Raw genomic sequence first — 24,125 nt, 5'->3', positions numbered from 1 at the left:
CTGCCATCCGAGTTGGGGGAACAGGGCGCCTACTGTCACTCTATGTGGATGATGTGCTGCTGTACGTAAGGGACCCACACCTAAATGTCCCAGTAATCCTAGATATACTACACAACTACGCCAAGGTGTCGGGGATTAGCGTCAGTAGATCCAAATCCTGCATATTTCCAATAGCGGGGCTAAGAAGGAGGGATGCCAGTGCGCTGCCATTAGTGGGACTCAACTGGGAGGTGGACTTGTTCAGATACTTAGGGGTTACCATAAAGCATACGCCAGAACAGATGCATGAGCGCAACATGGCAAAGGTGGTTCAGGGTCTGAAGAAGTCCATAAAATTCTGGTCCAAGCTACCACTGTCGCTGTTAGGCAGGGTAGCCATCGCCAAAACAATTATCTTGCTGAGATTCCTGTACTTCTTCAATAACGTGCACTGCTACATCAAAGCGTCTTTCTTCTGATCGTTGGAATGTCTGATCCGGGAGTTCTTGTGCGGCACCTCCCGTCACAGGCTCTCAATGACGACACTATACCTACCGTACGACAAGGGGAGCGTGAAAGTGCCAAAGCTGGAGCGATATTACCTAGCAGCCCAACTTAGCCATGTGGTTAAATGGCTGGCGGATGAGTCCACCTCAGAGTCTGGCTTGCTGCAATACCTGGTGGCTCCCGCCAAGCTGAAAGAAATACTGTGGGTAACACACAGCGGCACAGAACACACCCCAATGGTGGTAACACTATGGAGGAAAATATGGAGGAGGGTGGAAATCCTGCTGAAACTCACACACCCTTACTCCCCAGAAGTGCCAATAGCAGCGGATACATGCCGAGACAGCACAGACATGGCGGTGATGAGGAGATGGGAGGGGAAAGGGATATACGCGTGGGGTGACCTATATGATGAGGGGGCCTTCAGGGAGTTTAAGACAACGTTCTGCACTGTTTTTTTTTGTTGGCACCAGCAAATCTGGAAAGTGGCCAAAGACAGATGGGAGGGCTGGCCGGAAGAACCGCAAGCAGAACCACTACTCACCCTGATGTACAATCTGAGCGACGGTTGACGACCAGTCTCCAGGCTGCATGGCATGCTAATAGACACACCCAAACCACCCAAGAGCACAGCACTGAAAAAGCAATGGGAGACAGACCTGGGTAGAGAAATAACGGAGAAGTAGTGGGAGAGGATATTGGGCTACTCCAAAGCAGTGTCGCGGAACGACTGCTTCAAACTAATACAACTAAATGTGCTGTATCGCGCATCCATGACTCCGCACAGAATAGCCACATTCAATAGGAGCGCTAGCTCACAATGCCTATGGTGCAAAGGCGAGGGAGCTGATTTGATACACATGTTTTAGGGTTGTGGGCGTGTGAGAGGATTTTGGACACAGATAGAACAAACTTGCAGAGCGGTAGGCGTAGCAGGGTATGAATGGTCATCAAAGGAATACCTGCTTGGATCTTACCCCAGAGTCAGCAAACACAAACACGTGCTCAGATTCATGGATATGGCATGCATTCTAGCCAAAAGAACTATTGTCATGTCCTGGAAAAATGCTGGGGGTCCACAATACGGTAAATGGCATAGGGAATTTGAAAAGCAGGCGGAGGCTTAAACCAAGGTTTGGTTTGAAGGGGTCAACAGATCGGAGCCGGGCGGCAATGACCAATGGGTTGCATGGAAACCACCTGTGTGGGACTTGTTCCACCCATCTGATGATAAACCCCCCTGAATGAGCCACACTGAGTGAGCCACAGCTGCCCCACGTGCAAACAACAATGTACCCACGCCCAACCCACAATTGCCACTAAAGGCATCAGGAAAGCGAGTCGGGGAACTGAACTCTGGACACTAAGATGCCGGCCCCGGCGAACACTGCGGCACACCATATGACTTGTGTAGGAAATTGTTTGTTTGTTATTAAATGGTTACTGTTATATTATTGGTATAAATGTACGACATGAAGAAAAACAAAACACTGAAATGCATGGTTGTAATTAAACAAATTCCAATAAAAACAGTTAAAAATAAAAAAAATGGGCGAGTTCAATGTGCTTGAGAGTGGATAAGAGAAAAAATCAACAGCAGCAAACTGCAGTGTGTAACAGACAGGAAATCCTGGTGCGGACAATGCAGGGCATGGACCATGAAATCCTACTGTTTCCAATGTTCTTCATACCATACGCTCAGTGATCCGAACACCCAAGCAGCCACCCTGCATCAGAATGGTTGAAAGGCTTGGAATTTTGAACCCGTGACAGGCTACACAGAGGTGCACAGGCAGCACGATTCACAGTCAATCTCCTCAGTCGCCCCTTTAAATAAGAGCTTTAACATAAGAGCTTAAAATATGGGCTTCAAATGAGGGTCGGTATTGCTTTTCAATGGAAATGAAATTTGAGGAGCTACACAGTGTTTTTGGGGTTGTCTGGTTATTCAATCCCTCCCATTTCCTGCCAGCTCCATGCAAATTCCTATGACTAATACCACCAATTCCTGCCCGTCTAGGAACCCTTTGAGCTCTGAGCTCTTCCATGGAGGCAGCCATCTTAGATGACTGTCTCTAACCAAGCTCTCTGGAAGCAAGCCAACACTAGCGGGCATCTTTGAATGGGAGAGATACCATGCATCCTCCAAATAAAATGATCCATTGAATCATGTGAGTATAATCTTTTTTCAAAATAGCTAAAGTAATTTTCATTTGACAGCTGGCTTAGGACTTGAGGCCTGTCAACACTTAAATGGGTATTTTGATCAAATTATGTATTGTCCGTTGCACAGTTCTTCATAATGCTTGAACTGGAAGCAAAGCTTGCATGGTTCGGCCTAACCTGCTTTGTATCATCTGACAGACTGCCACTCTCTTCAAGAGAATGACACAAAGCTCAGGGCCATGCACATCCAAAGGCGGTGGCTGGTCTATCTTCTTTCCCAAGCTGCCCTCAGTATGTCTTTCATTTTCTTCTGTGCTCGTCTGATTTTGTAAGTGCAGCTTGGGCTGTTTTCGGGTGTGGGCGGAAGTGACGTCGAAGGTGCGCCTCTCGCGAGATCAAGCTGCTGAGCTCAGTGAGCTGTGAGCAGCGGGGCTTGTCCGCTACAGATGCCCGTGAGTGAGAGGCCAAGGTGGGCGCTGCTTGCCCCCGTGGTGACTGAGGTGGAACAAGTCACCCTCCAGCAGGGACCCCTGCCACTATGACTCACTCCTGAACCACCTTCTACCGTCAGGAGCTGAACAAGAGTATCTGGGAGGTATCTGAGTCCTAAAAGCACTTTTCACTGGTGGGCTCCAGGGACTATGGCTCAGTCTGGCGAGTGTCCAAAAGGGTTGGCTTGTGATCGAGGGAGGAGTGGTGCAGGGCATAGTGATTGCAAATCCAAGTGAGGTGCATCACCGGATTCAGCCCTAATAAGTGTCCAGCACTCAGTACATCACAGTTGCATATCGCAGCACAAATTGCATGCACAAATCTGTGTCTATGTGCTGCACAACGTGCACATCAGTTGAATGGAATCACTTGAGTTATGACGTGCTCATGCAGCTTTCGGTGCACAGGTGTATATGCTGCACTGTCAGCATGATCGATAAAGGGTGCACAAGGGGTTAATGTGCAGAAGTGGATGCTGTGAGAAACCTGAGGGTATTCTCAATCCTAAACCCCTTGGTTCCTCTGTGCAGGTGACCAGGGAAAGGCCATCACTCTTGGATCCCATCCCTGGGGGCAAAGAAGCAAGGGAGGATCACCTGGGTGGAGGGTCTTTTGCGGACTGGGAGTGTGGAGCCTTTGGGCGATACATGGTATCTCCTGTTACCTATTGACGACCAACCCAAACTTTCCCTGACCGTTATAGGTTATTGTAAGCCAACCCCCCTTGTTTCCCCACATGTAACCCCTGACTGTACTGAGGCGAAGAAGAGGCAGCTAACAGCAGTAAAGACTACACACTTTTACCAATCTGGTACTGGGACGAGGAAGATGCCTGCTAAGAGCTGTGATGGTCAGGCATGTCCCTTTGATTGTGGTCAGGCAGGACTAATTGAACATTCACACCTGCAGCCTGTCAAGGGGCTGCAGGTGTATACAAGGAGACCAGCACAGCAGGGCAGAGAGTGACAGTAGAAACAGCAGGGAGGCCAGTGCAAGCAGCAAAGAACCTTAATTGAGAAGCACGCCGAGACGCTGAGGACTTCAGAGAGAGCCGGGCGATGAAAGTGTGGCATGGGAGCTGAAGCTCCAGGGAGTGGACAGCTTGGGGCGCTGTTTTCAACAAAGTAAAATAATGTGATTTGAAGTTAAGTGGCCTTATTTAGAGCCTTTAGCCATGTTTGTTTGCACTGCTGTGAGAGGCTCCATGGTAGCGGGATAGCGGGAGAGCCAGATGTGAAACCTATATGTTGATGGGGGCAGGTCGGCAGTCCAAAGTCCTGAGCTTTGTTCTACTTTCACGGAATTTTCGAAGACAAATTTGAGAGTTATATCCAAACATCAGAGCCCAATCTCTGATAGACTGAAGCACGTTGGGTCTTATTAAGTAGCTCATTTATCTCTGATGGTTAACACAGCCCAATCTAGGAATACAGTACATTTGTTTTTTTAAATAGAGCAGTCCTTGCTAACTCCCACTAGCATGCTCCAAGCTCTGCATTTCGTCACAAAAAAGGTTTAAGTCCAGTGCTGTCCAGATTTGGGCATGAAGATCCAAAACGACCAAATGTTTTTAGGATATCCACACAAAATAAATGTAACCAGAGTGAAACTAAAAGAAACATAGTTGCATAATTGATGGTTTTCATGATAGCATGTGTGACTGGGGGCTTCCGAGGGACGGGCGGGAAGACCCCTAGTGCTGAACAAGCCTACAAGAGTAAAGACATACTCTAACGTCTTTTCAAGGGCAAAGTCAAATTATTTCTGAACACCTCGTTGCCCAATTATTCTTTCCATCAAATGAAATCCAATATTTTATTGATCGAGCCACTATAACAAAGAGACAGCCTCAGAAACAAACCAATGTCCACCCGTCACAGAATAACATTGACACATTATGGTGAGCACTTCAGAAGGTGAAGATGTGCTCTGGTATTTAGGATTCCAGAAAATATTGATCTGAGACTCTTCATTGCATGCTTGGCAATAGGAAAAACTTGAATCTAGAGTGTACTGAAGGTGAATTACATGTATATTACGCACAGGGCATACATGACACCCCTGAGGATATCGAGGTTTGAAAATGCTGGCAGACAAGCATGTCCCAAATGCGACGAAGAACAGGCTGATATGGTACATATGTTCTGGTCCTGCCCGGTGATTGAGCGCTTCTGGAGCGAAGTAGCTGGGAAACTAGCGGAAAAGGGGGTCACTATAGTTATAGATTCAGCCTGGGCCTGCTTACTGGGAGGGTTCCCCAGATCGCAGAAACTTAAGCATGACAATAAACTAAAGGATTTATCATATGTGCTTGCAAAAAGGAGAATTGCCATGGGATGGAAGACTTGTCATAGGCCACGAGTTGAGATTTCGTGGAAGGGTCTGCAGAAATGGGCAGAAGCGGAGACCATGGTATGGCAGGAGGCAAGTAACATAGGGGGAGAGGAGGAGGTGGCAACCCTGATGGCATGGAAATTGTTGGTAGCTGAACTGTTTGGAGCGATACAAGATTTGACAGAATCTACTGAAAATGGAACCCCACCATGCGGTGCAGATGCAAAGTGAGCAAAACAAATAGGCTCGGAAGGAAGGGTGGGATAAGGGGAGCAGTGACTAAAATGGTGTAATGAACAATGTTGAAACAGTACTATTGATATTTGCACTGCAAGTTTGGTTTGTATTGGTTTTGTTTGTTTGAATATGCAATAAAAATTAAATAAAATAAAATAAAATATTAAGCAGCATGTAGAAATGGCAGGAACATGTTGGTTACGTTAAAAGGAAGTTGAAAGTGGTATATTTTGTGGCTTTACAGTTGTGGGGGTAATATAATATATTATAGGGGGTGGGTAGAGAGAGGTGGGAGAGGGATGGGGAAGATGTAGAAAGAAAAGCTGTGAAAGATCCCACATTGACAGGGGGGAAAAAGAACAACATGCAAAAGCCAGATTTAGGGCGAGCAAATTTAGCACTTTCAAATTTATGTCAACAAAAAAATGCAAAACCAAATTGCAATAATTCTTCCATCCTGCCAGCCCATAAGAACACAATGCTACCAGCACACATAGCCTAATAAATGAGTAATAACCACCCTATCCATTGACTCTAGTGTGTATTGTAGGTACGATTGCATCAATTACACGGTTCTATGTCATTTCATAGTGGGATGAAATTTCGCTGGCTTTTTTCTCCGTGGGAAATTTTACGAAAAAAACAAATCAAATTTATATATTTTTTCTTTTTGGGGAGGTTCCCACCCCAAGCCCCATCCCCTTTATATGTTTATCTATTCCCAAATACCCTCCCTCCATATATATATTTTTCTAACGCCTCCACTTAGAAGAACCCACCGTCCTTTCATCCCACGATGAAAGGATGTCATACCCAGTTACACCACATACAGCATTGCAACAGTTCTTCCATCCTGTCAGGCCGTATGATCAACATGGTACCAGTGTGCATACTCTAATACCTGAATAGGAACAACCTTTTGGAGGAGATCACACAAAGTTTGGCTTGAGTGATGAATCAGTTTGCCATGGCAGGTGGTGAGCTAGGCTACATGCCACCTTGCAGCTGCTTTAGAGTGCTTTCACAGCATAGGTTTTGTGCAGGGCATTACTGAGGGTTTTACAAATGATAGAGCCAGAAGTTTGAAATTCTTAAGTGGTCAAAGAACTCTGATTAGTGTGAGACCAGGGGTTCAAGGATGATGGCTTTGGGGTGGTGGACTGAATCATTGAAGTATCTATCTCTTCCAGTACCCCAACGCCTTGAGCATTGGATTCATTACCCTAGGTCTCCTGTTTTGCCAATCTCATAGAGGAAAGCAACTCACTTGCTGTAGGTAGAGTTCATTCCTTGAGGAGTGAACTGTGTGCCCAGGTTGTGATTGTGGTACCTGCTCTGCTTTTTCTAGATTACTCAGTAATAGTGGTCCATAATGACTATCTTCCCATTCAGAGCTGCTGATTGACAGGATGTCGCGTAAACCTTTTTATGCCAATATCAGTCTTTCTAGATCATGTCTGAGCCATTGAATCATTGCCTAGGTCTCCAAAGTCTCTGAGGCTCCTCTCTTATCTATTTTCCAGGTGAACCTCGACCTAACCGTTGACAGCTTCTAAATCTTTGACTCCAGGCTCCTCTTAAATCTTTGCCATCTTCTGCTGAGAAAGCGGTCGACACCAGAGACTCAATCTCTTCCCTGGAGGTCATCTTGCCCGCTGCAGGTATTGTAGAGTTGAGCAAAAGGGAATGCTGCACCGCTTCTAGGTTCTGCTCCTCTGTGTGTTGTCGGAAATGAGGGTTTCGCCTTCTAATGATGGCCTCAAATAGACGTTCTGGAAGAGCCAATGGAATACTTTTATGTGATTTTCGCCAATTTACAGAAGCAATCTCATTTGTCTTTAAACCTTGGCTATAAAACCAGCATGGATGTAGTAATACTACTTATTTTCAGTGATGTCTTACCTTTAAATACTTCTATGATGGGCCTTGTTTTGTGATAACAGGCCTATTCAGGGACGTCATTTCATCAAAATGCCTGGGGCAGCAGAAGTGACATCACACAACCCTTGACCTCCCTCAGGACATCAGAAGTGATGCCATTTGGCCCTGCCCACAAGTGACATCACAGCAATCGGTGTAATGTCATTTAATCCTGCCCCAAAATGACCTCACAAGAAGTGATGGCACACAACCTGTCACCGCTTGACATCACATAGCATTGTTCTTTACTACACTAAGAAAAATATGAGAACTCTAATGGTAAGGCATGATTAAAGCAAACTCGAAAATTGCACTCAAGTGCCTGCCAGTGTTCTTTCAAAGCAGTCTGCTGAGAGTTAATGACTTAATTGGAGTTGCAAACCCACTTCTGGCGTAATACAAATGTTTTAACCAGGTCTGCCTTCAGCCACTGGATTTGTAAGCCCTAGGCCTGTCCTTCACCAAAGTAAAGTTAATAAACAAGCACTGGAAAGCCAACCGGTTTGGCTTGTGTATAAGTATTGCAATTTTATAAGGCACTGCTGTTAGAGGCCCAGGTGCTTGTACAATTTTGCACCTGCTACCACCAATGGCCAGTTAATACCACAAGGGCTGTTCCTGGCCAGTGCTTTTCCCAAGCCCACACAAAAGCCCAAACTGTTGACATTGCCAATGCTTGTTACATATCTGGTATGGTTCATCCGAAAAAAAAATCATTTGATCTGCATGAGGGTATAACTTGACTTGTCAGGTTTACACTGTACTGTCGCTTTGTTTCGTCACCTTGATATCAAGAACATTAACTGCCAGGTGAGAGCCCCCAATTTGGGGGCCTTCCAAATGATAGCCACATCGAATGTGTAGTTCCCTTGAGTGTCTGCTGCCCAAATGCATTACATTTCTCTTGACTGCTGCCACAGGCAATCCTAGGTGACACTTTGCAGAACATTGTCAGGTGTGTCATTGTGATTTAATATCTGTGGTGTGCCATATTGTCAAAGTGCCAGATTATCCCACACTGTACCAGAACTAAACCAGAATGTCCCATCATTTGTCAAATCTTTGACAAACGAGGCCACCCTGTGCAGCAGAGCTATGGTAACATATTCTATCATTGTGCGTGAATAGCTGAGAAGGGGCCAAAGGGTTGGCGATCTGACCATGCAAGAAACATTCACTTTAATGAATATCACCTCCACAACTTTTCATTTGAAATAGTACAAAAACTACAAGAGAATTTGATACAAGAGAAAGACTAAACCAAAAACGACATGGGGTGGAAATAGCCATAATGCAGATTAGCAAATTCAGCTGTTTGCAACTATACCGCACCAATGTGCTGCTGTTTTGAAAGACATGCAAGCCCAGAAGTCAGAAGGGTGCAGCTCTCAGAGAAAGGCACATTTTTTCATTACAACCTATTGAGGACATTTCCTATTTAATGCCCCTCACTGGCAATTTAACAAACACATAAAATGGGCGCACACGATCCAATCCCCAACTCCTTGTATTAGGACACGACACCCGGTATGTTTTTGACACTCTTCTAAGCACCCCCAATGCTGCCTGAGCCACCAGCTGCCCCTCCCATTCTTTACTGTCCTGCTGCCCTGCACATGATTCAGTGAAACCCCATGGTTTTCTACAGCAAACAAACACATCATTCCCACAAGGCTCCCCTGCATACCCTCAGACAGCGTTGTCTTGGTTGTGGACATTGACATCAGCCCTGTGGGATGTCAATGTACACAACCAAGACAAAGTTGGAGACTAGAATGCACAATAGGAAACGGCTATACACATGCCTATGAATAAATGAGTCGTGGCACTCCCAGTCATCACCCAGCCAAGGGAGGGCGGTGAGTCTGTCACACCCACCCACAGCGAAGGTGAGGGGTGGGTGGGGCTCCCGCATACAGTATGCATCTGCAGAAAAGGTGCAAGGAACCACCCTGGTGCCCTCCTCAATACTGTAGTGCCAATCCTTCAGTGTGAGTGGCCCACCGTGCAAACCTTGGGCCAGGTGTGATGCCCGATACGCCTCCTCTAATGGTTTGCAACATGGGGAGAGATAAGAAGAAAACCCACTTTATATTCATTGCAGTGTCTTGCAGTATGTCTTTGCCACCACATTGTATGTGATACACTTTAAATTGCGCTAAGGCCTATTTTAATGTAGTAAGCTGAAATGTGTGTTTAGTTGTTTCCCTTCGCGCCTCCCTAGAAGCAGCTGAAATCAAATGCAGACGTTTCTCTAGACAAGTTCTCCATGGGAGCTTGATGACAATTTGAATTAACTCTGATTTTCCCCTCAGCTCACTTCTCATGGATACTCTTTCCAGTACTATACAGTAAACCAATGGTCCGATGGGATTGTGAATTAGAATAGTAAAAAAAGAAGAAGAAAAACACTAATAAAAGACTGTTCAACGTTTTTAAATATCATTTTCCTGCAGCCAAACTGAAAAGCCTAATAAAGAGACTGCCAATCAACCTACTGCCCCCACTATGCCTGCTGCCATATGTATGCCTATTTTCTCTGCTATGCCTGCTTCCATATGTATTCAGGGGCTGGGTGCCTCTACTATGCCTGCTGCCATATCTATGCCAGAGCCTATTGTCCCCACCACGCCTGCTGCCATATGTATTCAGGGGCCTGCTGCCTCCACTATGCCTGCTGCCATATGCACACCTCAGCATATTATCCGAACTATCCCCAATGCCTCAATCTATTTAGAACCTAGCACCTTGGATATTGCATATGACTCACACTCATCAGAGCTCACCACCGCTGAAAGCAACAATGCGTCTAGCAAACGCCCCACAGCCACCCTCACCTGCAACCACCATGTAGCAGCCAAGGCTATCCCTGTCATTAGCGAGACCAACACAGATGCACCTACAACGCACCTCAGAGGAGCGCTTATCAATACCAGATCCCTCCTGGAACATGCGCTTGACATATCTGTTCTTATTACGGCAAACAACCTAGACATTTTAGCCATCACGGAACTCTGGCTGCATGCAGCCGCAGGACCTTCCCTCTCACTCACCTTCCCTGACAACTACACCATCTTCCGTAAGGACCGATGGCTTACAAAAGGAGGAGGTGTGGCCGTCATAGCCAAGAATCACTTAGATATTAGAGAAATGCCAAACCAAGTATTTCCCTCCAGAGAACTGCTCTCTATCAAATTATCCCTATCCAAGACTATCACACCAACCATGTACTCCATCTCCAGACCTCCTAGCCCTTTGCTCTCCTTTGAGGAAGACATTGCACTTCTCCTCTCTAACAACACTAAGCCTTCGTCTAAAATTATCCTTTTGGGTGATGTGAAATTAGGCCTTCACGACCCTGCAGACACCAATGCACTGGCCATAGCCAAGTCTATTGAAGCATTGAGTTTCACGCACTGCATCTGAAGCCGCACTTACGACAAAGGTTGCACGCTGGATTGGCTAGCCAAAATGAATTGCAATACAAATATCACATCAAACACCCCATGCCCTTGTTCTGACCATAATGTTATCTTGTTCTCTATTCCTAAAAATAATCAATCAAATGCAACCCTTCAAGCTGCACCAGCCGCCCTCTCAAGAAAGACTAGCAACATCACGCCAGAAAACATGCTCCCATTATTGCAACACATAGTGATCTACCAACACTCAGCTAGCAATCCTGAATACATAATAGAGTTATACAACACTCCTACTAGCCCTCAACAAAGTAGCTCCCCTGAAGACATGCAAACCTAAACCACTAGCTCACCTAAATACTTGGTATACCACAAATCTGAAAGCTCAAAGCTCTACCAAGCGAGCGGCTTAAGCCTTGTGGAAAAAGTCCCTGTCAGCTGCCAACAAAGAGCTCTTTAGTTCATCGGCCAAATCCTAAAAACAGGCCATCCACCTAGCCAAACGGTCAACCTACAATGAGTGAATTCATAAGGCCAATTCTGGCCTTAGAGAACTCTTTGTCATCCGGTGAGAACTGGAATCACCAGTCACTCCCCCAGATAGCTTCCTTAAGTGGTGCTCCAACATTCAAAAGGCCCTAACGGACCAAATCACTGTATGCCACACTAAAATTGAGATACAAAATAACAAACTACCACTAACTGAAACACTGCCCGTCCACTACCCTATCGATCTTTGGAACCATTCAAATTCAACCTAATCTCCATGCCAGAAGTCACAAATATTATCCAGGGCTTGAAGACCTCCAGATACCAAGGCGATATTTGCCCAGCCTCCCTCATTAAAGACTGTGTGACAGAACTCTCCCCCTTCATCGCATCGCTCATTAACCACTCCTTGTCCTCTGGCAACATCCCCACCAACCTAAAAGATGTGTCAGTATTTCGTCTCGTCATACCCCCCTCCTCTTCCTTTTCTATGTCATAGCTCTTGCACTATCTGAAATGTCACCAGGCCTAGTATGATAGTTTATTTCACATTCTGAACATTTCAAGGCCTTATAAGAATGTTCATTGTATTTTCCTTTGTTGCCTCCCTTGCCTTGAAGCGTTTTAAAACACATTGGGCCTCATTACGAAAATGGAGCCATGGAGCTATTAGCTCCATGGCAGCCTCTGCTCCGGGCTCCATTACCGGGTTCCAGCAATGGGGATTTACCGGGTCATTCCGACATAGGAGGACCCGGTAAGCCCTCCTTGCTGGAACCCATCCCCATTCCCATTTGAGCCCCCATAGGGCTCAATGGGAATGGGGAGGGAGGTAATAACGGGCAGATTACATCCAGCCGTTATTTCCTCCCTCTTCCCCTCACGGGACCCGGAAAGCATGCCTGGTTTTACCAGGCGTACGATCTGGGTCCCGCGATGGGAAGCTTGTAATAAGCGCTCCCGTAATGAAGGGGGCCGGACCCGTACCGGTCCCCTTCATTACGGGAGCGCAAGACTTATAATGAGGGCCATTGTGTATAGGCGCTATCTAAATAAACAATCAATCAATCAATCAATCTCCTAAAGAAGCCTACTCTAGATTAAACATCCCCACCAACTAGCACCCCATTACAACAGTACCCTTCTTACTCAAAATACTAGACAGAGCAGTATACCTAGAAATCCAGAAATACCTTGAAACCAACAACCTTCTTGGCCTGCACCAATCCGGTTTCCACCCAGTTCATGGGACTGAAACAGGACTCCTGTACCTAAAAATCCTAATGGACGAAATTATTGACAATGGTAGTCTGACCATCCTCCATCTACTCGACCTCTCTGCAGCATTCAATTTAGTGGACCATAAAATCCTATGCCAACACCTCTCCTCTGCAGCCTATTTCTCTCCCAAAGCCATAACCTGGATAGAAACCTTCCTCTGCAATCGAACATGAGGGTTTTCTCCAATACTGATGAGGCCCTACCAGCCCTTATGACCTGCGGGGTCCCCCAAGGTTCCTGCGTCTCCCTGACTCTGTATAATATTTTTACAAAGCCACTCTTCGACTTACTGGACAAGCAGGGAGTCTCCTACAATAACTACGCGGATGACACCCAGATTCTCCTTCCCATCAAAGACAATTACAACACCGACTGCTCTCAGCAAAATATACCAAATCATCCAAGTTTGGATGGCTCAACATCTCAACATGGACTATGCCTGAACGACGAAAAAACAGAGTTACTCCTTGTAAGAACTCAAACACATCTTAATAAACTAAATGACGACTACAAATCCTTTGTCATAGAGTGGAATCCTATTCCTGTCTCTAAAGAATTAAAAACTTTGGGAGTCTACCTGGACTCTTCGCTTTCACTAACAAGACACATGAACACAATTTCTTCTGCGACAGCATACACAACCAAACTCATCAATGCTTGCAGACCTTTCCTGACCCCTGGGAGCTGCATCACACTAGCCAGAGCATTGATTCTTTCCAGTCTTTCCAGGATCGACTATTTGAACGCGCTCTTTGCAGGCTCAACCACCTGTAATATGCCAAAACTTCAAGTAATACAAAACAGTGCCTTAAGAGCAGCCTTGAATAGTCCAAAAAAAGAGCACATCTCATCTGCCAAACGGAATGCCCACTGGCTGCTGGTACGTGATCGTATTAGGTTTAAAACTCTCTCACTTATGCATAAATGTCCATCCAACACTGCCCGTTATACCTATCTAGTAAATTCACAAAATCTCAATCCAACCGACCCACCCAGCCGGCCAACTCACACCTACTCACCGTCCTCAGCTTCAAGCAGACAAAGGCAGGTAGCTGTAGTTTCCCAGTGGTGGCAACCAAACACTGGAACGCACTCCCACTTGCACTAAGATCGGAATCTTCACTCTGGTCCTTCTGCAAAAACCTGACTATTTACACAAGACTCTTAAATCCTCAGAAGCCACTTTGCTCCATCAGGTAGGCCAATTCCTCATGTATGTAAGTGACAGCACCAAAGGCCTGGACTGCGCCTTCCTGTAACCAGCAACAAGACACATGTGAAATGTAATTCGACCATCTGCTTTGTTATCATATAAAAATGTAACTAGCACACAGATGCCCATGGGTGAGGAGCACTCTACCAATGTCAAATAAATAAAATAAATAAATGTGGCACTTATTAAAGGTAACAAGCATCCTGTTAAAACAGATCTTTAAAGCACCTGAAAATGAATAGGAAAAACAAGACAATGGCCCTCATTGCAGGTTTGCCAGTAAGGCACCGGTAATTCCGGCAAATGGACTTACCGTTACCAGCGCCTGATATCCTGACATTTCCGGGATATTATATGTGCCGGCAAGTGCAGTAATTCCCCATTCCATGGAGTCCTTTAGGACTCCATGGTGGGAAAATGTGGTATTACCAGCACCAGTAATACCAGTGCTGGCAATACTGGCTGGGTTTTGCCAGTGGGGGCCTGATTAACCTTCAGCTCTTGACTGGAGGTAAATCTGTCAACCCCCACTGGCAAAAGTGTACTTTGGTAGTGCGGGAAATGTGGCAGTAACGGATGTACCGCCACTTTTTCCCGCACCACCAAAATTGACAAAAAGGCAGTGCTTAATTTGTAAGTGCCAGTGCCCAAAAAATATTGGCCCCATAATGCCAGGTGCGGCGCCGTCCTCAGCGTGGGCACTGCGCCAACCTTAGTGCGGGCGCGCCGGCTGCGCCAGTTCAGTGCTAGACCTACCTAGATCGGCTCACCACCACCCCATCACACTGCTGCTGCTCCATGCCACATGTTTGGCGCTGCAGCAACTGCTGACACAGGCTAGTAGTAAATACGCAACTAAGACATACTTCTCCTGTAACTGCGCCTCGATGCCCCCGGGCTGTGTGAGCGCTTTAAAAATGCAAATAAATAAAAAAGCATTCTGTTTTAGTCACTGTTGCACTGTGTCACTACCCCTTCTGCCCCATCTGACGGTCTGTTAAAGTACACCAAGTATTGTTAATCTGTTACCTCCAGGAAGAGCACCCTCCCCTCAACCTGTTCTTCAGTCACCTCATCCAGGTGTTTTGTGTTATCAATTTACTCTCAAGCCCTCATCAGTCATCGCATCTCATAAATGCATCCCCCTTCACCCTTCCTTCAAGCATGAGCATGGTGTTGCATAACTTGGAAAAAGTCATTTCTGCAAGACATTGTGAAATCAACGGCCTGTGCTACTTCTACTTTAGGGCCTCTTTCCACCTTAACACATATTAAAAAACGAAATATGTTTTGTCACCCAATATTCAGGAGCCAGAGGAGAATGCATATTCGGAAATCTCCTTCCCACTGACATGTTCTTGACATACTTCACTAAACTGCGGGGTGTAACAGACACCCACCTCCCTATCTGAGGATTCCTATCTGAGGATTGCATGTGCTCTCATTCGGAGCACATGCTCGGAGCATATTGTACCCAGGTTAAGGGGCCACATCTGGTGTATAAACCACACATCAGGATAGAAAACATGCGCTGGAATTATGTAAAAATAGACAGCAAAAGACGGTTGAGAATTATACACGAATACTCTACTCAACTAGTGCTTTTATTTATGACGACAGATTAGTGGGCACGTGCACAATGTTTATCGCCGTCTAGTTTCCATGTGTGTATCTTTAAGCCTAAAATGGCATTTCAAAAGTTTGTCTTTGCATGGGCTTTTCTCGTGAAGTGCAGCTGGTTCGGTTTCGGCCCAATACGTGCACCGTTCCGGGTCCCCTCGCTGAAGCTCATTTGTGAACTAATGAGGCCGATAACATTAAAAGGAAGAATGGAAACACCCATTCACAGTTCATGTTTCGTTTAGCTTAATGCTATCCAGAGTCATACTGGGGCATACAATTGTCTCGAGTCGGGCTCGGCACCAATGAAAAAGTGGCCAAAGTTGCAAACGACAATTCATTCCTTTTGTGACAGACACTAGTGGGACCACGTTGCCGCCCGTGCCCCGCCCGGTCCTGGGCTTTGCCCTGCCTTGCCTCTATAACTTATGCTACCTTCCGTAGGGCCACCACCGCCACGGCCATGCTGAGCCTGATGATGACAAAAATAGGTGAGCGGCACAGCAGCCCCACAGAAGGTAAGATTTTAAAAGACAAAACGTATATTTGGGCGGCTGGGCCCATCACTTTCGAAGTGATGCCACAGCCACCACTCAAAATAAGTTATTTCTTTTAAAACCTACCTTCTGTGGGGCGGCCCCACAGAAGGTCAGATTTTCAAAGACAAAAGTAAAAAACATACTTTTGGGCAGAATCCACGGGCCCAGCCACCCACGGCAGAGTTATCTGACTCAGTCTGCGGCAGCCGGCAGCCCCTAGTCACAGAAATTGGCCTGGGCCTGGCACTGACTGCAGTCAGCAGCACACTGCACACAGGTCATGCAGACGGAAGCCTGGGTGCGGATGGGCCCCTGGTGGAGTCCTGACTCCTGGGCAGTCAGGACACCACCAGGGGACCGTGCCGCCGCCCGGGCCCCGAACTGGACCTTCCTTGCCTGATCACTTGACTGTGACAGGCTCAGGCTGCACCGCACGCAACAATAAGTGACTTACCTGCTTTTCCGGCTGGGACTTGGTCTCTTGTCAGCCCTCAGGGTGGGGGGGGCGGGTGCGCAAACTGGCACCCGCACAAATGAAAAAGCAGGCAGAGGGGGCCCCAGGAAGCAACTAGGCCGCACCACGCAGTGCAGCGCACAGGCTCTCTCTCTCACTAGTCAGGACCGATGACGCCACGTCTCGACACCTTCACTTCACAGTAACTTGTGAAATGAAGGTGGTGCTGCGCTGCCTCCTGTGGCAACAACAACACGTCACCATTGTGATTTCACTGGCTCAGAAAAACAGCCAATGAAAACTGCACATTCTGTGTTACTATACAGAATGTATCAAATACTGCATAGTAACAACAGAATGGTTGTTTTCATTGGCTGTTGTTTGTAGCAGTTTGTTGTTCATTGCTATTGCTCCCTCCCTCCCCCCACGCCCAGCCAGCCATGGCCTGCAAGCAGCAAGCACGAGAGATATCGAGATCAGAATGAAAAATCCCAATGATTTATAATCGAAGCAAAGCAAAGTGGAAGAACAAACAAAGCAATTGCACGTGCGCTGGCCCCGCATGAGTTCCGGTGCCCAAAAAAGAGTGCCGGTATTGGGCACCGGCAACCACCCCCAAAAATTAAGCAGTGCAAAAAGGCCATTGGCAAATGCGGTTACTAGACACCCCGGATACCGCCTAGTTTGGGCTAATCCTTACTAACTAGACAGAGCTTTGTCTGAAATGGGTAAACTGCAATACTCCTTGACAGCTTACAGTTGCATGTGTCCTTCTTTGCCCCAAAAAACAAATGTTGTTTGCAAAAGAAACAATTATTTTTTTAAAACTGATTTGTGCTATGCAAAAAAAGAAGAACGACTTGCATTCCTACCCATAGAGTGTCTTTGTTTTACTCAGTAAAATGCTCCTAAAAAAAGACCAGGTGGAAAAGACTCCACTTGAATCAGATGTCAAATTAACCCATCTATATTGCCTGGTCATATGAGGCAATCCTGGCTGACACACTGTACCAGAACCTTACCGGCAGTGTTTCACATTCACACCTCCTGCTCATCAGAGATTGCATTTCACAATCCAGCCTTGCATTAAATCCTTTATCATGGGCTGATATGAGAACAGGGGAGCCCGAGCCCCTCTTTCCCCCATTCCCCTCCACAAACATACCATTTAACAAATTCAAATCCAGCAAAGAGCTGATTGCTTCTTTGAGAGCTGCTATCCTTTTTATAGTCAGACAGATCTGCACCACCCCTCCCAGAATTATTAGGACTAGGGCCGGGCTTTAACCCATCCTTGTGTTTCTTCCCCGCTTATGCAACAATATTTTTTACAAGTAGCTTAGCTACAGAGTGTCTTGAAGGCTCTCACGCACGAGTCTGAACCGAATGGAATCATTTGAACTATCACAATCCTGGAATCAGGAATGTGGTCGATCAGGTCTGGCTGGGAATCTCTCCACGGCCTTTATTTTCTTTTTGGGAATTCTGAATTGGTTCCCATTTTGCGTTTGCCTAACAAAACAAGACACAAATAAACACATACATTGGACCATGTGCATACATTTCCTTTACCTTCGGAAGGTTAATTGCCGCTCAAATAGCTCTGCTGTATTGCTTTTTTTTTACTTGTATTTATGTCTTTTTAACACCGTACCCATAGTGCTCAGTGTTCGGATGAACGCTTCCTGCCGAGCTCAGTCAGAAGCTAGCATGGAGTCTGAGTCTGGCAGCGCATAGCCAGTCTGTGTGATTTTGTCGGATGATAAAATAGTCCTGACAGTGCTGACATGGGAGTGATGATGCCCTGCTAGAGTTAGTCAATGACGTCCCTCTTCCCTAGAGCAGCAAAGGAGGGGACTCAAAGTCGCTCTCACACAATGCCCGACCCTAGCCCTCCCTCAGGCTCCTTCTCACTTACCTGATTTAACTGAAATCAGTGGTCGAAGTGCAGGAAAAGAAGTAGTGGAACTATTCCTTGCTGGCCTGCACCCGCTCTCCACAAACCCCATCGCTGCACCCCCCCACCCCACACACAATCCAAACCCCCAAACAAACACACCTGCTATTTAAGGGAATGTTCAGTGCAGTGCACTGAAGTGCAAGCTTCAACTTCTTCCTACACTTTTATGTTAGAACTAAACCACTCCAGAACGGTTTATTTTTCAAATAAAAGTATAGGAACAGTGAAACGTAAAAATAAAAAGTATAGGAGCACCGCTCCGTCCGCTTCGACCTCTGAATGAAATGCTTCATAGTGAACCAGGAACGCTCACACGCTGATGGCGTTCGCATTTGCCAACCGACAACCTTCTTCACAAGTGGGTTGCCAGGACAACATTGAGAAATTCAGTCCGTGCTGCGTGCATGCCTCATTTTGTGTTTAGGCATGCATGCAATAAGCAGCGTTTTTGTAGGAGAATGGGATGGTACGGTATGCCCAGGTGTCACAATGGATTGGCCAGGGACCGCAAGCTAACGCCAGATGTCACAGCTGCGACCCCTAGCGACCCCTAAATGACGTCCATGGTAATGTGAACCCCAGACCTCTCTCTCTTACCCACAAGTATAATTTTAAAATATTGCAGTTTCACGGAGTAGAGGAGGAGAATTTGATTTTTGCCATAGCGAAGCAATTCAGCATTGCAATGTCCATTAAGCCAAGACAGACCGACAACATTTTTTTCATAAGCTGTAAAGTAGCCAGAACAGAGCAAGGGACAGGTTAGAAAAACAGTACGTGTTTATAAAATGTGGTTGTGAGTCAGTGTTGAGTAAATGTCTGCGCATTTGTGTGCTTCCGGTGGTAAGTGTATTTATTTTTATTTATTTACATTTATAAAGCGCTCACACAGCCCGCAGGCATCGAGGCGCTGTTACAGGAATTGTTTTTCTTAGTTGCGTAATTGTGTTTTTTTGTCTTAGTTACGTATTTATAACGCGCTTAAGGGCGGACCCGGGGATCGAACCTGTTGCTGCTTTGTGTCGTCTTGCTTCCAAGACGCGCACGCTGCCGCTGAGCTATCCTCCCAGGACAAGTGTGCATGTGTGTGTGTCCGGATGTGTGTGTGTGTGTGTATGGGTATGAGGCATGCTTCAGAACAGGAACGGTTACACTGCTATTACAAGAAAATGCTGGCATATGTTGTGCACACTTGTTGCATAAAAATTTTCTTTTGCAGGGCAGTATCGGCATATATTGTCAACATCGGCTGCATAAAAACTTGATTTTACTGGAGAAAACACATATTCATTGGGCACACTGACTACAAAGAAATGTGTGATCAACTGGGCACACTGGTTGCACTCAAAAATATTTTTACAGTAGCATACTGGCATTTATTCGATACACTTTTAAAAATCCACACTGGGCTCACATACAAAGCTCATAAAAATACATGGCCTCACCAGTTACAACTATGCAGCTGGCACTCAACCCATTTTTAAAAATTACCAGGGAAGAACACAGAAGTGCCAATATCAACAACTATCAAGCACAAGTGAACAGTAGGGTGATAGCCAACAGCCTACACCTTAAACAGGCAGCACTGAAATAATGATAGTTTCACTAAATCCTGTGTTACAGGCACACATCCAATGGCACTGGAAATAAACCACTGCTAGAATAGAACACATAAAGGAAGCAGAAATCTTGGTACACAAATGGAAAATGACATCACACTGCGCCCACAAGTCTACATAATTGTCAAACATTCTTCTTCCACTCATGCTCAATCACATAGATTGTGCCCTACCTTACCTCCCTCCATAGAACACTTTCCATCTTATCTGTGATTATATCATGAGTTGATTGTGCCAACAGAATCTTCCTAGGTATGCCAGAATACCTCACAAAGAAGCTATAATGCATGCAAAACACAGCAACTTGACTACTTATCAGACTCGACAGGAGGGAACACATACCTCCAGATGTAAAAGCACTCCACTGGCTACCAATTAAGAAAGGAATCCACTTCAAAGCACTCTGCATCGACCAGAGAGCACCCCAAGGTCCAGGAACTGAAATCTGACAATACCAAGCAGCCAGAGGATGGAAATCTCTGGAACACACTGAGTAGGGAAATGTGTACTATACAGCAGCACCTTAAATTCGGAAAAACATGTGCGGCATGGCGGTTCAATGCATACATTATGGAAAACCCAGCCAGTCAATGATAAATAAAAGAAACAAAACCAATGTACATGGCATTCAAATTCATTATATGGAGCAAACCCAGAGGGATTGCCACATTGGCTCCTGGTGCTCACTTAAAAACCAATACGTGGCACACAGAGAGGTCCTACTGACCAGTGCCCACAGAAACACCATGCCACTGCAGACACAACACTGAGGAACCTTGTAGAAAAAGGAAGCAAGCTCCAAGAGTACACCACACTGGCTCACACAACCAGCCAACCCGTACCAAGAAAGCAAAGCAAAAGACCCACAGACTGAGTGAGAACCAATTAGAATAACCCAGCAGTCAGTACTACAACATGAACATGAACAAATAAGATCACTGTGACTTCACTCTCTCTCCTGAGAATAACATTTCAACACAAAACGCTGGATGTATCATGAAACATACCTACTAAACCACAAGTTTTACAAAAAGCTTTGCACCTCCCATACAAATGGCAGAGGTCAGAGGTAGAAATACCAAAATACTAATGGCTGGTTTGAAACATGCTTTACCTTGGCATGCAGGCACACATTTGGCACACTGCTTGAAAACAGATTATCACAGCGTCATATTTTAGGCATATTCACCATGTTTATGCAGTGGGAATGATTGCACGAATTGGACACTGCTTGCATAAAACCTGGGCTTTTACTACAATGTGCTGGCATATATCACACTGACTGGATGAAAAACAGTTTTGCAGAATGTTGTGGGCACAGCCAGCATGGAAGCACGTTTTCAAAGTCTTAATAGTAGCACACCTATATTAGTCAATGACTGAACCACAATCTGTTTTGAAAGTGGCAATTAATTCATTATTTGTGTTTGTATGTATTGATGTTTTAGACGCTTTCACCAAAGTGCCGAACACACAATAAGCAGGACAAATTACATATGAATAATTGACATAAGAACCAACAGTATGAAAAGCTAAGAGCTGGTATAAAGTAGGTGGAATTTTACTTGTGAGAGGAAGTGGGAGCATGTAGGGACAGACCTGTTGTGAAGAGGAAGATAATTCCACAGCTTGGGAGTTATAATTGAGAAGGAACGAAAATGATATTGCAAGTGTTCTGCCGGTGCCTATTGTGGTCTGAATATACAGTTGAAGTAGCTATGGCCCTTGCTGTATGGCAAGGAGGCACCTAGTGGCAAAAGGATATCTGGCACCTCACAGGGCTTTGTTAAGCAGTTATAGAGATGGGTTGGAGTTAAAATAGTGGTAAGATGTGTTGGTGAGCTAGTTGCTTTGATGGTGAAATAGAGTGATATGCAAAAATGTCACTCTTAATAACAGCGTCATTTATCACAACCAAACCCATGAAATTGGGTGGGTTTGGGAAGTGACAATCATTTTAACTTGGGTGTCCCCCATGGAGGTGTCCCCAATAATGTAATTTCTGATGTCATTGTTGATCCCTGCAATGATTTCATGCATGTGCTCATAGGCTGAATAATCGGGGGCGGGGGCTCCCGAGTTAAGATAGTCATCGCTTCACACACCCACAAGTGTCATAGGCCTTTTCACTGAATTTCAAGGGTACTCTTATGCTCCATCTTCTCCAAGTCCCACTAGCTTTGGCCTACGGCTATGGCCAGTGGCCACAGCCTTCAGCTGTGTCTGCTCTCCATGTTGCACCAATTATTTAAGATGGTGGCTCACTGGCGATTTGCCTTTGGCTGAGGTCCATCACCCCTGCCTAGTAACGAACTAGATCCCACAAGCAATGGACTTTAGCTTTGCCTTCGGCCAGTGGCGAAGGCCTTCCATTGGTGAGGCCAATCCGCACGCCTACTAACTAACCAGATCCCACCAGCCATAGGGCCTCATCACGAGTTTGGCTGTAGACCTTAAATGCGGTGGTAATGGTATTACAGCCGCATTTAAGGGCTGGCCCTATCACGAGTTGGGCGCTAAATCGACTGTTTTACCTCCAGCTTTTTTCTGGCGGTGAAAATCCCTGTTTTCGGCTGTATTACAGCCGGCTGTATTAGTCCGCATAATTAGCGCTGAAAATTCCCCATTGGATCCAATGGACCCAATCAGGAATGGGGATTTACCGTTAAGGCCCAAATCGTGATCCGGTGGTAATACCACCGGACTGGTCGCTGTTAGGGCTATTACAGTCGGCTGTATTACAGCCGGCAATACAGCCCAACTCGTGATGAGGCCCACAGTCTTTTGCAGTAGGCCATGCCCGCTTTTATCCCTCTCTTTTAATTTTTTTGGTAGTTTCCCCCCAGGAAATTCTTATTACTGCCCCCTTGCTGCTTTCTAGTCCCAGATTACCCTTTGCTGGTAATAATTCTCGAGGTAATGCAGTGTTTTCTAATTTCTGCAGGAATCGGAAAATGCTTCATAATCTAAAAGTCTTCCTCGTCCCCACTGCAACTTTCTATGTTGCCCCCTCCTCCTTTCTAGGTCCCTCCTTTTGCAAATACTGTAAATCCTCCCTCACCCTCTTCTGTCACCACCTGTCACTCACGGGTTTGAGTGTTTAACTGATGAGCATTTAATCAGTTCACCTCCATGTGATGACTGCTTTTCTTTTCTCCCCTTTAAAGACCAGACCTCACAGTATCTGTAAATAGTGCATACCGCCTGCCCCTAATTAGAAGAGTACACAGCAACTGGTCCTTACAATGCCGAATGGTGACTGCTTGTCTTTTGTCCCCAGAGAACACATGATCTTTCCATGCACTCCTTGCTAAAGATCACAAGGATGCACAAGAAGGATTGCTTCACTCTCCAATGTCAATTGCATCCCTTTCCTCCCCACACACAAAAGGAGCTCTTGACATATGATGTTCTTGCGATCAGTAGGTGCTACTTGATACGACCTACATGGCCTCATTACGACCCCGGCGTAAGGGATTGCTAGTACCGGTAAGAGCACCGGTACCGGTAATCCCTTACCGCCCTATTATGAGTTCCCTTTGCGGGTCCTCCCTTAACTCCTGGTTTTACCAGGGGTTAAGGACGGGACCAACAAAGGGACTTTGGTGCTAATAACGTACCGCAATTTGCGGTACCGTTATTAGCGCCTTCCCCATTCCCATTGAGCCCTATGGGGGTTCAAATGGGAATGGGGAAGGGCTCTGGTGAATGGGGAATTACTGCACTGCCAACCTTGGAATGGGGCGGTAATAGCTCCATTCACCAGGGCGGAGTCGGTAAGGGTTTGGAGGGAGCCATGGCTCTAATAGTGCCATGGTTACCTCCATACTCGTAATGACCCCCACAGTCTTCTGTCAGCAATGCTTTTTACATGCCACACCAAGTAGCTCTTATTA

General features: G+C 46.0%; 1 protein-coding gene across 3 annotated transcripts in view; it reads left to right on the top strand.

The window, feature by feature from the left end:
* The window catches only part of LOC138491918 (erythropoietin-like), a 772,271-nt gene that overhangs the window by 376,195 nt on the left and 371,951 nt on the right, over window positions 1-24,125 (top strand). For all 3 annotated transcript variants that reach the window (XM_069618781.1, XM_069618783.1, XM_069618782.1), the window contains exon 2: window positions 7,239-7,376. The gene's annotated coding sequence lies outside the window, so the exon portion shown is untranslated. The remainder of the gene's footprint in view (window positions 1-7,238; window positions 7,377-24,125) is intronic.

This window comes from Ambystoma mexicanum, chromosome 10 (assembly GCF_040938575.1).
Source record: "Ambystoma mexicanum isolate Mex_15411 chromosome 10, UKY_AmexF1_1, whole genome shotgun sequence".
Classification (NCBI taxonomy): domain Eukaryota; kingdom Metazoa; phylum Chordata; class Amphibia; order Caudata; family Ambystomatidae; genus Ambystoma; species Ambystoma mexicanum.
The sequence above is the reverse complement of the archived record's forward strand: the minus strand, read 5'-3'. Positions and strand labels throughout refer to the sequence as shown.